The 16,918-nt window shown below is 33.4% G+C and overlaps 1 protein-coding gene across 1 annotated transcript in view; it reads left to right on the top strand.

Moving 5' to 3' along the window:
- PACRG (parkin coregulated) overlaps nt 1-16,918 on the top strand; it is a 223,746-nt gene that overhangs the window by 137,901 nt on the left and 68,927 nt on the right. The gene's annotated exons all lie outside the window — the stretch shown is intronic.

Here is a 16,918-nt window from a genome sequence, read left to right as displayed (position 1 = left end):
TCCCTACTGTTGTGTAATAAACTTAGTTTTATAATTATATATCCTTAGTACTTGCTGATTTTGCTTTATATATTTGTCATTTTATTTGCAAATGCTTTTGTAGAAAATAAAAATAAATAAATTCTTATTTATGTTGGGCAAAAATGTATATTTAATTATTTTTATAGTTTATATGCTGGTATGTATGTATTTATTTACAGAAAAATCTAAATACATGTAAGTAAACCCTAAAAATATTATTTACATTTCTTAATTCTTAAGCTACTGTTAATTTTCCTTTTTCTATCTCTTTTAAGTGTGGTGTGAAATCTAATAATCTGCTGCAGCAGCACTGGAAGATGAATTATAATGGTACTTCAGCCTTCCATAAAGAATTTTATTGTGTGCACAGATTTTTTTTTTTAACTTTTCTTTCAGATTTTAAGTGCTTACTAAAATGGAAAACTCTTTCCACCACAATACGTATCTGTACTTTATTCTGTAGAAGATGAACAGCAGGGATTAAAATTAAACTGGTGAGAAGATTTTGCATGATTAATTGCAGAAGAAGATTAGAGCTCTGATAAACTAATTACTGGAGAAGCTCCTGAGTGTGCTATTTTGCTATGCCGGCTCTGATAAATAAGAAGTGATTGGAGAGGAATGGTGATGTCAGATTTCACAGTAACCAAGTTTGTATTTTTGTCTCATTCTTCAGTGCATTCTTTATTATCTTTTATTGCTCCCTGCCTTACATTTCTGTCAGTTACTCATGTGTCTAGTGATTAAGCACTGTCCTAATAGTTGTGATTGGTTGACACTAGGAAAATATCCAAAACTGATTTTGTGGACATTACCTGTACGTATGCATATGCCTGTGTATATACTTACACATACACAGATACACACCCACCCCCTTCTATTAATGGGTATGCACAGATGATACTCTTCTCTTCTGGAAGAAATTTCTTACTTTTAGCTTGTAAAAGTATTGTAAAACTTGCTTATTCAGAGTCTATGCCATATCTCCTTTGAAGAGGCATGTTGATGCTAGTTGTGAAGTAGAAAAATAGTACTGCAGTACTGATTCTGGGCTACTGACAGTTTTCCACATATTTTGGGGGCTGGTGGTGTCAAAAACAGAATGACAAAAACACTGGGACAAGACCAAGCATCTTGTGATTCCTTGTGTTAATATAGCCATCTCCTGCAGGAGATCACAAAAAATAGAATAAATTTCTATATGATAACGTAGATATTATATGAGAATCTCTTTATCTTATGGATCTTTGACAACAGCGTAGCATATGCTGTGAATCTAAACCACCAGATTCTTAAGTCTTCAATGTGTCCATTTTTGGAAGTGCTTGTTTGTTATGATACACTGTATATTGGAAGGGAAGCATGATACCTCTCAAGTACGGTGTCCTCCAAAGCTACCTAGTCTGAAATCTACCTGACTGCTACACCATATTTATATCTGTCTTTGTGCCCTCCTTGAGTGTCTGCAATGTTTTGTTACTTTTATGAGTTGTATCTTTGTAAACTCATGTTTACTTCTAGGTTCAGATTTTAGCAGAGAATTCTAGGATTACCTACTGCAGAGAATATTAAAACTTTTATACACAGAGAGAAATTGCTTTAGAATCTGGTTGCTCAGTCATACGTGTCTTTCAGGGATCTGAAGCCATTATTAATTGACCTCAGTGGCTTCATTAAAAAGAGATAGAACAACTTTCATTTGTGTGTCAGTACAGATGGTGATAGCCCCAGAACTGTTGCTTCGAGCCAGAGATCACAAGCTGTTTAAAGCAGAGCATATCCCTCGATATACTTCCTACTGATCATGGGCCATTAGCAGTACTAAGTTCCGGTGGGAGCGTGGGCTAGTTGAGAACTCTGCTTGGCTGCTTTAGGGCAGAGCCTGTGTTATGCAGTTTACTGCACTAATTATATACTCTTGATGAGCTCATTAGAGGACAATAAAGGAAAATGAAAACAGTTTGCAATATGTGTGGTCAAATTAGCCACACAGAGAAATTACAGTTCATACTTAAAAGCTGTATGGCAAGTGTCCATTAAAAAAAATGTAGACACTCGTGTATGTACACTGTAATGATGCCTAAACTAATTTTCTTTAATGTGTTTATTTTTCAAATTGGGAATTGGATCCTGTTTATATCTGATTAGAATGCAAAAGAAAGATTTAAATGAGACTGGCAACAGGATATTTATACCCATGTTCTTCATGGAAGTTTTTAATTATGCAGATCTGAGTTGGTGGTCCACTTGCAATGTTTTTTGGGTTGAAATCTTATCTCCATCTAAGAAAGAGACTATTTTTAAATTAATACACCACTTAAGACTATCAATTTAAGACTAGTCACTTAAGTCTCCATTTAAGACTGTTCTATATAGAGTTGAGTGAAAATAAACTGCATTTAAGTGCAGTTCATGGTAATTTGAAGAAAAAACATTTCAAAGATTTCTTTCATAAATACTGTCTGCGTAAGTATATATACACTAATTCATACACAAAATATCAGCATGGATAGAAGCTGACAGTGGTACTTAACTGCAGAGGATTTTTCTTCTCTGTGGGTGTACAAAACTTTATATAAGCAATTTATAAATTGAGAAAGTACAGTAGAGGTAGACTTGTTTTATGGCTGTAGCCAAATCAGATCAAGATGGTTCTACAGAAGGCAAATGAGGGATCTTTGCCCAAACTGCTTAAAAATTGATATATTTGCATGTGTCATTGTTCCTTGCCCCAAGTCTGTCAAATACCTCAGAATTTTAATCTTTCTGCTAACCTGGTTCATTCTAACAGAAGTTAGTTACAAAAGGATTGCAGGTACAACTATACTGCTGGACCTGATGGGGGGAACTACTTTCAGTGAGGGTTTGGGTGCCTAATGAATATAATGGACTTCTGTGGGCCAGCAGTTTATCTGCCAGGCTCAGCTTACCCAAAATGGAGTGTGCCCTTAATGCATGAATTGCTCGGAGTTACATAGTCAGGGGCAAACCAGATTCCTGGTGCTTTGACCAATTTAAACTATTTCGTACAAAGTTTTCAGCAAAACCCATATGAGGTTTTAGCACCATTGCAAGCTTAAATTTCTATATGAGCCCTCGTGTTCTTTGACCAAAGATTTTATAAATCGTTACTATCCTGAAACTTCTTTTCTATTTGGTTTATTGTAGCTTTTCCACTACAGAGTTGTTTTCTCTGTATTTTGTTTCATCTGCTGTAATGAAATTCTCTCATCATAGGCTAGAAATATCACATAGCTATGGAGTCCAGATGAAGCTGCAAATTTGGTGTTGTTATTTATATAGGCCTGTTTCATTAAGGAAATAACCTGATAGGCCCCCAAAACACTTTTTTTAATGCTATTCTTCCTGAACTAATCCAGTGATGTGAAAATTTGGGATGAACTTTTATCAAGAATTCTCATACATTTGTAGATTTTATCATTGTCTGATCACTCCTGTGTAGTCATAACATTGACACTAAAGTAATGCTTGCACACTTTTTGTTTTTCAAGTAAGCTCTCTCACTTAATTTCTTCTTAGAAATGAAATTTGACTGACTTTCATGTTAGAAGAGCTAATTCTTTCAAATAAATGTAAAGAAGTACTATTTATCATTTTTATGTTGCCTAACTGTAAAATAAAAATCTCAGTAGATGCTTTGAGGATAATTTATTTTCAGAACTTAGATATATCTTGAGATATAACTGCTGAACAAAGTAAGCAATTATATTTTTTTATTGTCATGAACACAGAATTATGTCAGTGAGAGAACACTGAATTGCCTGCAGGGTGGCAACTGACTGGATGTTTTAACCCTTGTTATAACCAGAAGCTTGGTCTGGTTTTGGAGTTTTTGTCATTGTTGTTGTTGGGGCTTTTTTTGTCCCATAAATTAAGATTGAGTCAAAATAATTGTCTTTACTTCTAGTACCTAAAATTTCTCCAAAGCAAAAATAATCTGATAGAAAAACATAGAAAAATAGTCAGAAGTGAACCAATGGGGCATGTAGTCACAGCTGGATCAGTGCAAAACTAAAACTCCTCCTTTGCATGAACAGGTGCAGAAATCCACCAGTCTTAAGGTTCAGAAAAGCGTGTGAATGAACTTTTCCCATTCTATAATGTGCAAAGCATCTCTTTCTGTTCAAAGCTGTGTAACAGTAACTCTGTTTGTGCAAACAAAAATAAAACAGAAATCAACCTAAGCAGATTTTGTGTTGTCAGAACCATCACCATTTTGTAACTAACATATAAATTCTTATATACAATATATAGATCTAGATTAGAACTTCCCTGTTTCCCCTGTTTTTTTATATAACTCAATCTAAGAATTCCTAAAGCAAAAATAGTATAAAACTATTTTTAAAATGGCTTGTGGACAAAAAATGATATAATAAATTTTCTGTTAAGTTGCACATTTTTAAGATAATGCATATGTAGTATATTCTTTTCAATAAAATATATTTTATTATATTATTACATTATAATATTTATCATGTTATTATCATAAATTTATCAACTATTAGTTTAAAAACAATAGATTTCCCAGTGTATGCACTATTGTACTTTATCAGGGTGCATTGTGACAACTTGTGGAATAGGTTGTCAGAAAGTACATTCTAAAAAAAGTAAGTAAAATTATTTTGTATTGCTCAAATCCAAATAACCGAATTCCATTCTAAGATGGAAACAATAACTAGGCAAAGCTTCAAATTGTGAAATCACCACTTTTTTTTTTTTTTTGCAAAAAGGTATTTTTCTAAAACATTTGTGGTTATGGATTATCAAAGAAAATTGGCTCCGTTTTTCTTTGGGATAACTGGAGCATTTATTCTTTTTCACTAATTAACCAAAGTTCTTTTAACCTTAAATGAGCCCTACTGGCTTCCACAAATCAGAAAATTAACTGCACAAAAAACTTGAGAGCCTACATCTGTGTGAAGAATGCAATGCATTTTTTTAAAACACCCCATTCTGCTACCAGTAGGCTAATTTATTGCCCCTTTTTTTTCCCCCTGCACTTAGTGCCTGCTCTGGGTGGCACTGCAGTCCAGAGAATTCTCTTCTGCTGTGGCTCGTTGTAACTGCAATGTTAGTGGATTTTGTAGATTTCCTTTAGAAGTGCAGTGGGGGGTCACCAGAGTGAGGAGGAACAGGGCTGCTTCCGAGAGGACCTACCAGAGAGAATGGCTAATTTGGACTGCATAACTCTTTAGCACTTGACATTACTAAATTTCTTCTGTCATTGTTCTCATAGCTTTGTTGCTCATCTCTTACTGTGTTAATGTTTTTTGAAACTTGAATCATAATACCCTTCCAAACTCAGCAGCTGGAAAACAGTTAGACCCAGGAAGGATTCCCATTGATTTTAACTTTAATGAGAATTGGATCAGCCCACAAATGAACAATCTGTACAGCCTTTTAATTAACTAAAGTGGCCAAGTTAGTCATCACAACAGAATCACAGGACTATGCGTACAATTGGTGATTCAGTTCTTCCTAACTGAAGGTCTACATGTGCTATTAGAGGATATAATTCATGTCATCAAAGTGTAATCTGGATTATTCTCTGAATCAATAATCATTTGAAAAGAATGTCCTTTTGGCAGACTGCAGAGAACCACAGGTTCAATAATGAAATGATTGACTGTGCACTTCCAAGAAAAAGTAGTTAAACTGTGCGCAATTTGCTCTGGACAAAACATTAAGGACTGGAGTTGTACTTACTCCAAATGAAAATTGAAAATAAACTTGAATAAGGAATTAATCTTGGTCTGGTACTGTACCAATACCTTTGCCCATGTGCTGGGGAATAGGTGCATGAAGCAATTGTCTATCTGGCTGCTACGTTTTACTGTCCGGCTGTTGTATTTCAAGAACTACACGGTATATCCAAGGTTTAGAAATTCTTTGGCAGTTCTTTGAGACTGAGTCCACCCATTCAAAGTATGCTAGAGTTATGAATTGCATTAGTTAGGAAAAGATAGTGGTTGTCAATCTTAACTATTGAATTGAGTGCTTTATAATGATTTTTGTAACTAGAATAGCATGAGTAATACTAAATCAATTTCAAAGAAACTAAAAATAAGAACAGTGAGAAAATAACCACTCTGAGAGGCTGCCTCCTGAGCTGCAGTCAGAGTTTTAAAATCAAACAAATCTCAGTAAATACCTAAAGTAAAATCATCTGCTCTTCCTCATCTGGAATTAAAGACACTTCAAAAATCTTTTGAGTTTTATGTAAGTTTCATGCTGGTTCACCAAACACCTGTGGTACTTGGTAATGAACAAAAGTAAGGTGTATAAATAGCACTAGCCAACCTATGAGTTTGATTCAGATTCTAAATTCTGCTTGAAGTGCTGTAATGTAAGCTGATGATTATGTACTTATTGCTGTAATTTTTAATACAAGCAGAAATCAATATTTTATATCTACCGAAATCTGTGACTTTAATTGACTCTGGGGCAAATGGAATTAAGCCTAGACCATAGAAGATGGTATGAAAAAATACTTATATCATATGTTGATTCACTTGTGGAGCAAAGTCAGTGCTTTTTTTACATGTAAACTCTTTGCAAACTTTATTTTGCTGAATAGTGTTTGGAGAAAAATAGAAAATAATTCATAAATAAGAGACTAAATTATAAAATTAGCAGGAAACTGATTCCTCTTAACTACTTGTTAAAATACCAACCAAAACCTGGCAAGTATGTATTTGCGTTTCTCTTTGAACACAGAAGGTAGAGCTGAGCTGCAATATCTTTTGACAGTGTTTTTTCAGGGTTTTTTTCAGGTGTTATTCCACTAAGTACAACAATACTACTATTTTATACAACATATAAATCTTTCTTAGTGCAAGAATTTGAGTTTTAATGTTTTATGGTTTTTGTTTAGAGTTGAACATTCTACATCTTATCTGTGTCTGCAAGCATTTAAATAACTGATGCAAACCAGAGAAGAGTGAGAAAATACAAATTAATGCATAAAACCCAGGCTAATGCATAATAGAATGATCAGAGCAGTTTCAGTGTAAAGTAGGAAATGCAGATATAACTCCTGTCAATCTGAGAAGAAAACCTGAATGTTTCAGTATGCTGGGTGATTCTCTGCCCCTTTTATATGTACAGGAGAAGCTGCCACCATCTCCTTCCAGTTTCTGAAGTTGGATGTCTAGTCCTTAGTTCCATTTCTTTCCTGTAGTTTAAAATGCATAGGATGGACATAATAATCTTCTCAATTTTTATTGGAATGACATCTTTTTAAGAAGATCCAGATCTGGTTTTTACGAGATAAAAAGTGAGAGGGAAGGTGATCTTTAATTTTTTTGGCCAGAAGAAGAATGCAGCTTTAAGATGATTTCAAGGCTGAACATCATATAATTGTTTTTTGCTTTGCAAGATCATCTTACATGGCTATGAACATAAAAAAATCTTCTTTCTTTTTGCTGTTAAATTAAAAAAACAATAAGCTAAAATCTATGTTACTCATGTTAGCCATCCCAGGTTGAGATTCAGAGCTATGTATCACTAGGCTTGAAGCCAAACTTACACTCAGCCTATTTCAGGACGCAGATAAGCATCCTAGGACATGGTCACAGTAACTTGTCTGAGATACTGTATGAAATTCAGTATTATATACTAAAATGCTCTTTCTCCCATATACCTGGTTTGCCTCCAAGCCCTACATTGCCTGAAAAGGACCTCATTTCTTGAGGAGTTCCTTCCATTCTTTGACAATCAAGTTCCATTTTCAGTTACTGAAACATAGGATTAGACACCTGATTTTACATCCCCAAAAATCTCGAACCTTTAGCCAAAAATCAAAGTATTTTTGTGAAATTCTGTAATCCCAATTTAACTTCATGACATCTATAAATTCTCTTTTGCTCAAAAACTAAAAAGGGAATAAATATTTTAAGTGAGAAAATCTATTTTTTCTCTTTTTTTTTTTTCCCCCCCATGTTGTAATTCTATCTGTCACTTAAATCAGCTGAGTTTGGGATTGGATGGATTAAAAAATACTCATAATTATAACCAAGTCAGATTTGTCTGTCAGGAAGATCTCTCAAAAGTACCCCTACCATTACAATTTTATAATATATGGTAAAGGATATATGGTGACAGGAAGTAAAAATCCATTCAAGGCTGACTTGTGTTCCAGAAAGACTCCATCCTATGTCCTTTTGATGTCTTCAGCCATTTTAACTGGTGTATTCTAAAATAAAGATAATAATGTTGAAGAACATAAACTAGTACCTATAGTGTGCTTGGAGCTTGGATGCCTTCTCATGAAGAAGCGTATATGCTCTAGGTAACCATAAGAGTTTAAGTCTTTGCCTGCATATATGTGGTATAGGTTTAAAAAGCATGCTGTTGGTTTCATTTGCTTATTCAATGGAATGGTCACTCTTCTTACCCACACAAAGTCCAAATAATGAACTCATTGCTTTCACACCAAACTGACCATGGTGTGTAATTGCAATTAGTTTTTTATTAGTCATCTAATATTAGATGGTGTTAGTCATCATACTGATACATGTTTTGTTATGATAGCATGCATTCCAAACACAATGATCTAAAGGGAATCATAACACTCAGATAAAGTGTACTAGTTCTCCTAACTCTTCCCCAGCTAGTGAAGTACCCTGTACAGTATGTTAGAGGCATAATTGAGAGTACTAATAAAATATTAATAGCTTTGTTTTTCACTTCTGAAATATAGCATCCATTTATAAATAGGCTATGCATTGATATTACATATTAAATTTCCCCATGTGTTTTGTTGCTTTAAGTAAATAATGAATTTAAAGTTAGATAGGGCTTGTAAGGAAGAATCATAACTGGAGAGGTCTAGCTTAAAATGTGAATACTTCCATTACTATAAAGTAATTATAATTGTAGGAAATAAAAATGATACTGCTATTTTTTTATTGGACCAAAATAAATTTGAGAAATTCTGTAGCTATTACTTGAAGTCAGACAAGCAGATGTAATTTTTTTTACAACTTCCACAGTATATTAACTAATATAAAGTCAGAAAGCTTTGAAAAAGGAAGTTAAATACTTTTAAAAGTGGTCATACTTAATATCATTTAATTGAAAATATTTAAGCAGAAAAGACATTACAGAATCTGAGTCATATAGTATGCAGAAATGCATGCTTGAGCAATTCAGGAAGCTGAAAATGCTTAAAGAATTTCTACATTAATTAGAAATCCTAAATTACATTGGCATATATATTATTTATAACAAAATTGCTACTGTATCATCTATCGTTACTAAAATGCAGCTGAGCATTTTGTTATTTGTGTAAACATGAACAATGAAAAGATTGTTTATTCCCAGAATGGGAGAGAAAAGTATTCTAATTACAGTTTGCATTGTTTTGCCTGTGGGTTCCCCAAGAGCCAGTCCCTGATGGGAAGCTGCTGCCTCACATTCAGTGATGCATGAACTCAGGCTCTTTGTTCTGCAATAGGAAAAAAAAAGTATCTGTGCAGTGCTATTTCTTGACTACTGCATGTAAAAGGTTATTGTACTTGATTCCTCTGCATCTGCACAGAGCTGACACAGAATCTGTCCTTTTTTCTTTCCACTCCTGCATGTAACTATTGTTAGTTTCTTTCTTCTGTTGTCAAAAGACATAGTGAAAATAGGGTAGAATCAATCTTCTCTTTCTCTGTCCACGAAAGAAAAATTTTCTGAATTTATACATTGATATCTGAATAATTGCTTATTATGTAGACTGTTCAGAATATGTAGATGAAGGGGTGGGTAAGCTCATAATCACCTGTTCTTTTGGGCAAAATACATAAGCTAAATCAAGTGCCACCTAATGTTATCTTATTTACAGGTCATACAAATGTATTTTCATTTTTGACAAAGTATTGAATTCACTTGTGAGTATATAATAAACCCCCCTCATACTGAATTTCTCCTTTAAACTATTCTCTGAATAATTAAATCATATGGAAAAATGTCAGGAGACAAAATAAAATGTATTTATTCCAGCCATATCTTCCCACAGCATGACATGTCGTGTGAAAACAACATTAAGCATTTTATGCCATCTGTGCTGGTTGGGGATACATTTACAAGCATGTCAGTGTGGAATATTCCTTTTCAAGTTAGACATAGTCAGCTATAGCAGTAAGCACCTAAATAGAGTGATCTACAAAAGCAGACAGCCACTGATATTTAGTTCACTTTTATCCACTCCTTGAGCTTTGTTTTATCTTTGGGGGACGGAGTTTGTTCATCATGCTGTCATTCAGCTTTTTACAACTAAAATGCTACTAAAAAGTGTTGTTTCTGTAGTGAATAAATTTTAATGAGATAAATTCTAAATACTAAATATTAACAACATTTAAGTAAAATATTAATGTTCCTTAAAAGAGGTGCTTAATAATTTTTATAATATTTTTCAATATTATGCTATAGCATGTGCCCTAATTTATTTCATGTATTATGATAGATATTATATATATTATTTATTTTTGTAACATTTAAAAAATACTAATAAAATTCAGGAAAATGTTCAGAAAAATGCCATCATTTCCCAAGGACTGTACATAAAACATTTGGTAAATGTAAGAGGTCTTGGCTTCTAGTTGAACATTACTGACTGTCATTGTATACCCGACCTCCATAAGCGTTCTGTAGAATCAAAGAATATATTGTTTCAATGCACATGTTGTGTAAATTGCATCTTTCAAGTCACTTTCTCAAACAAGCTAGTGTGTATTTGAGACCTATTACGTGTAATTATTACCAATGAAATTACAATAATTTGATGTCTGCATTTTTTTTCTGAATTTGTTAACAGTTAAGAAATAGTTTCACAAAAAAAAAAAAAAAAAAAAATTGCAAATCAAAATGTCTTGATTCTCTACTTTGTCCAAGCAGAGCTTTCATGCCTCTGGCAAAGGACGTGCTAAAAAGTGATTTGAAGCTCCCTCACTCAGGATGTCCATCTTCAGCATAAGGTCGATCTACACAGAACAGAGGATGAGTCTGCTTAAGAGAATTTATTTTTCTCATCCTACACAGGGAGTCCCAGCATGAGCTGGTAGGAATATCCCCTTTTGTGCTGGAGATTCTTTTCTCACCTCCCCTGTTCATTGTGCAAGAAATCTCCTTTATTAATTAGTTAGATATAATCAGTTAGATATTATTTTTCACTTCATCTTCATTAAGCATTTGGCTTTTACTCTCAACACTTTGCTTGTGTAAAGTATGCTGCATAATTTCATGGTAAAGATGCAAGTTTCCATAGAACAATAGAAAAGAGTCAGAAAGCTGCTGTGTATCACAGGAAGAATGCATGCATATTGATTATTAAGAAGTATTCTTTGCTTGTCATGGCATTAATCAATTATTTCCTGTTCCAAAATGCCTATTATCAATTCTTATTATTCATGCCAATACCTTCTTAAGGAACATTCAACTTTGAAGCATTTAGGAAGCAAAATCTTGGACACTAAGGAGTAGTCAGTCTTCTGAGGAGAAAAAGCTAAACAGTTAACCAAAGAGGACACATTGATTATTCTACTCTAAATGAATTTATCACTAAAATTTGGTCTTCCCTCATTTTTTTTTTTTTTTAGTTAAACCAGTCTAGAAGAAGTTTAAGGTGTTTAGTAGATCTGTTATTTTGTCTCAGTGATGGACTCTCAGCATATATATACTGTGCATGCTGTGTATAATATATGTGCTAATGTCTGAATAAGAACATTTACAAATGAATTATGAACAGTTCCATCTGGCGGAATGAGCTGTCAAAGTGACTTTTTTCCTAATTAGACTTGAGAGAAATTGCAAAAAATTATGATAGACACTGTTTCCAGAGAGAGATCTCTTTTACTGATGTGACTGATAAAAGTGAAGAAAATTAATTTTTTAGATATTAAAACTCCAGGTTCACTTCAGAAATTTTTGAAAATGTATTTGTTGTTCTACACTTACTGAAGTTTTGGGTATTTCCCCTTCACCTTATTTCATAAAGACTGGTAATTAGAATGGTGATAAAATATTTCTTCTTCCCAAGAAACTCTTTAGTACATGCAGTTTCACACACAGTTTGTGTAAACAGTCTTTGCATGTGGCCAATCTGCCCCTCAGCAATGACCTTAAAATCTACCTTCCAGATCTTTATACTAGCTTATTTCAAGAAAATGTCATGTTTCTTCTGCATCCTTTTGAGCCTCCTATGAGCAAAATTATCAGCCTACTACATTCCAAGTGGTGACAGTACCATGCTACTGTTCTCTGTTTTTTTCAGATTGTTCAATAGAATAAAGCATATTCCAGACAGATTTAATCTTAAAATATGCAGTACTAATTGTGAAAAAGGCAGGAGAAAGATAAAATCAGTGTCAACAAGATAAACTCCTGGTAGATCTCAGTCAGCAGTTTTCTTTGAACACAGACACAAATAGACGGTAAGCTTTGTAAACATGGTAAAAATTGGAAATGTGCATCATATATCAAAGGAAAAGACATATTGGCCAAAGTGTATTTTGATCCGAAATAGCATTACGCAATTATATTGTGCTCCTTTATTTAGCAGTTGTAATAATGGCCCCTGGAGATCAAACATGCTTTGTACGTGTTGGAGAAAATAAATCTAAGTGATGAAAAACTGAAGATAAGTATCAGATTGGACAATTTAAAGCAAGGTACAAAAAAAAATACATGTTTAGTTAGACTACCTTCTAGTTGCAAAAGAGCTTCATTGCTTCAGTCTCTAGGTAAATACTGTCCATATCCAGACAGCTAGTGGAAAATGGGTTGGTTCATCTTTTAGCTCTGTAACAGCATGAAGAGCATAGTTTACAGCAATACAGACCATATACAATAGGAGGAGTAACAAACACAGAAATGTACTTAATCAGAAGCATTTATGACTTTTTTTTTTTCCTGTACTGCTGGTTACTCTCAGGAAGAGAAATTAATTTTCATCCTTATAGAGCAAGTCCTGTATTCCTTAGTAACATCTGTCTTTCTCCCACATTAATGTTTTTTAGATTGAAGGAAGCATTTGCACTTCTGAGTCACCAGTCAGTGGTGACAGTATGCTCATGCCTCAGGATATTGAGTCCAATGGTTTCATGTATATTAGTCATCTCATTTGCAAGATTCTGAACATGTCCTCTTCAGGCTTACCTTAACACACAGATTTTTTGCAGATACCAGTTTCACAGGCATTCAGAAAGTATATAGTGAAAGAATAAATGCAATTCTATGAGAACCTGTACTTGACAGTATAAGAAAAGCAATTTTAAAACCTTGTTTTCTTGTTTAGTTTTTGAGAGCATTTCCTTTCATTTCCTTGAAAATCAACTTGTCTAGCTTCAGGTTTAATTATACATGCCTATTTACTTTTCTTTTAAACACTCAATTTGACCTCTTGAGTATTAAAATTAGCAGAGGTTTTGCTATTGACTTCAGTGACAGTTCTCTCTTTACATTTCTCTGTGCCAAATCTTGTTCATGATGCAGGCAGATGACATTTTCTATTGTTAGGATCTGGCCTTCTGCAATTATTGTATTTATTTTTTTATTTTCTTTGTTATTGAAACAACAGGAATGTCTGAGTGTTGTAAGGCAGAAACATTTCACATTTTCATGTGAAGGAAGTGTGAGTAGAGAATGTATTTACTATCTTCTACTATAAAGAGTTTTCTATCACACGTTGACATGCAACTTAAGAGTACATATATGTGAAAATGATGGCATATTATAGAGGCTAGTAAATGTATTTTGAAGCTTGTTTAAATAACTTGTTTTGTTACTTGCAGAGTTTTCTCAATGGCAAAAGAAGTTACAAACACAAGAACTAGGCAACAAAATTCTACTACTATTAAGAAAAAAAAAATAGTGGAGAAACTGAGATGTTTTTATTGAGTTCTGAGGGCTGATAAACCAGTTCTACCTGTGGAATTACAGGTTTTGAAACTTCGTTTTAGGTGATATACCTTCAGGGCTCCCTGGCCACTCAAAAAATTTCACCAAAACTGTGCACTGAAAAGAATGCTGTAATATCAAATAAAAACCTCGTTCTATTCAAAGAACATGGTATGTGACAACACATTCTCTTCACTTTCTTTCTATGCAGTTTATAAATGAATCACTAAGAATAGAAGTGCAGGGAATCATATGTTCTTCATTATTAATTTAGGTATCTAATATTTTGAGTGTGTATTCTTAAATCAGCATCAAATAGATGATGTTATCTCGTTTTAAATTAAAATATAACTAATCCAATGTATTCTGATAATTCTTCAGTATTGTGGGAGCTTAGTTCTCTATAACATTGTTTTACTATGTTAGCACATTATTGAAAGAAGTGAGATTTTACTAGAAATTTCATTATGAAAAATTTACTTTAACAATATTTTATTATATTCTTATTGAACTTTAGCCTCTGTAAAATAAAACCTTGTCTCCATCCTTTGAATTTAGCTACAAACATTAAGCAAAAGGCATAACCAATGACCAAATTTGCATTCTAGTTTTGCTGTGATTGCTACAACTACAGAAGACATGCTAATATGTGTTAAGGTTGCTGATACCAAGCTCTAAATACAAACATTAAAAACCCAGAGCATCATGACTATGATTTCTTCACTAATTCAGGAATCATGAACTTTTAACATATTTGCATGCATAACTTCAAGTAATCAATCCAAATTTATAAAAAAGTCTTTCTTGTGATGGCAAGTATGTACATGCATGGGTGTGTATTAGGATGCCTGTGTGTATATGTATCTCTCTGTATATGCACAACTCCTATCATACAGCACTTTAGAGCATCAGGGACCAGACTGAGGGCAAGTGAAACATCTGACAAGTATCAAAGGGGGCTGGAATATGTGACACTGGTGGGAGTAAGGGTAGAGCATGTATTTGGCTGTAAATACTAGACAGTTCTGTAAATTTTGTTATCACACAAGTTTTAAGATAAGTAGGGAGAAATATGGATAAAGGGTATAGAAATACTGCATGTATTAATCACACAGCTTTTCTGGAATATTTTAATCAATTTTCACATATATTGTAAATAACACATTTATGAAGTTTTAAGTACTTAAAGCTAGAGAAACCCAAGGTAGCATGTTATGCCACAGTTTCATTCTGTGGTATTTTAATCAGTCCTTTCTTTGTAAAAACCTTCTAACTTTGAATCTTTTCATTGAATCACAGAAAGCATTCACAAATATTCAATCTAATAATTAATTTGAATTAGGGAAGAATATATATATATTTTTTTTACCTATTAAAAATCAATAGAATTAATCTTAGCCATGTTTTTAATGCACCTGTTACTACAGATTTACAACAACCATATCCAAAAAATACAAATTATTCTAATTCCATGGAAAGATAGTTTTGACAAATGAAAAATAGAATAAACAGAAGAGGTAAACTCTACCAATTAATGTAAGACTGTTATAAAGGCCATTTAATGATTCATGTTGACATAGTTTACATGGATCTTTGAATTGATTTGTTTTGATAGTGTATGTGGCTGAAGTGTAATGTATGGAATTAATCAGTATACTAGGTGTATTAGGGACAGCCTCAGAAGCAGATGTCAAAATGCACTCATTTGTGGAAAGATACCAATGGCTCCAAGTGAAGGGATCTCTCAGAGGGAATTATTTTCTGTCTTTGGGTTCATCCATGGTGTGATTGATCATACATGTTACAAAACCTTGGCCGATAAGAATGTTGGGTATGAAAAAAGTAAAAAAAAAATCAAAAGTTCCCTTAATCACCATATAGTAGAGAAATTTGTTTTAATATAGCTAGGTGCAGCACAATAAACTTGGAAACAAAGGTTATTGAAGATCACTACCTCAACAGGAATTCTCAGTGCCTTGCTATGGTTAAACAGGATAATACAATGTTTATAAGAGAAGGACTATCAAGTAGAAATAGAACATGTCTGTGCACATCTCATTAAAATTATTGTGACAGTGCTGTGTTTAAAGCTGATATTCACACTTCAAGAAGAACATGAAATATTGGAGAGATTTCAAAGAATTGGAAAAAGATGTCCTGAAACATGAAATTTACAGTTTTCGATTTAGTCTTTTATACACTACAGAAGCTATTGAAGGAGAACTTAGTCCTTTGACACGGATAGCTACTCATGACAAAAAAAAAATTATATAAGCTCTTGGTAGCTCTTAATTTTGCCAACAGAGGGTAATACAGTTTCCAAGGACTAAAAGTTGTTAGCTTCTGACTCAAAGTTCCAGTTGCAAGTGTAGTTATTATGCCCTGGAACAATTTATGTATCATATTCAGGATTCTACAATAGCCTTTAAGATAGGACTGGATAGATTTATTAAAGAGATATTTTAATCCAGTTCTTAGGAGAGGAAATTGTCATGTATTTATAGCCTTAGATTCTATGGCTATGTCTGTGTTAGCAAATAAAATCTCTTGAGCCTGTTCTCTAATGGCTCAGCATTTGTGCTTGGAAGCCTGCTAATAATTAAACAGTACAGGCAGTACTGGATCAGTGCTTGGCCATGCTCTATCTCTGTTTGTTTCATTAATACAGTTGCAATCTGCATTTTTTTTGCTGTGGGAGGGATGCACCAAATGTCCTGAAAACACCTAGACTCATATCTCTCAGCTTTCTTGAATTGCATCATAAAATTTGTAGTTATTATATTCAGTGAGATGAAAGGAGCCTATTTTTGCTAATGATCCTGGTACCCAAAACCTTAGCAAGCAATAAACTTCCTAAAGTATCAATGCTTAGTAAGTTGTATAGTAATTAAGCAATGAGAGGTAAGCAGTCTTTCTGCTTTGCTGCAGATTTGAACAGAGGTTTTGAGGCTTCAGAAGAGTTAATTATATTTTAACTCAGTACTTCAAAAGA

The sequence above is a fragment of the Corvus hawaiiensis genome, chromosome 3, assembly GCF_020740725.1.
Source record: "Corvus hawaiiensis isolate bCorHaw1 chromosome 3, bCorHaw1.pri.cur, whole genome shotgun sequence".
NCBI lineage: Eukaryota > Metazoa > Chordata > Aves > Passeriformes > Corvidae > Corvus > Corvus hawaiiensis.
Note: the sequence above shows the minus strand (reverse complement) of the source record. Positions and strands in the feature narration are given on the sequence as shown.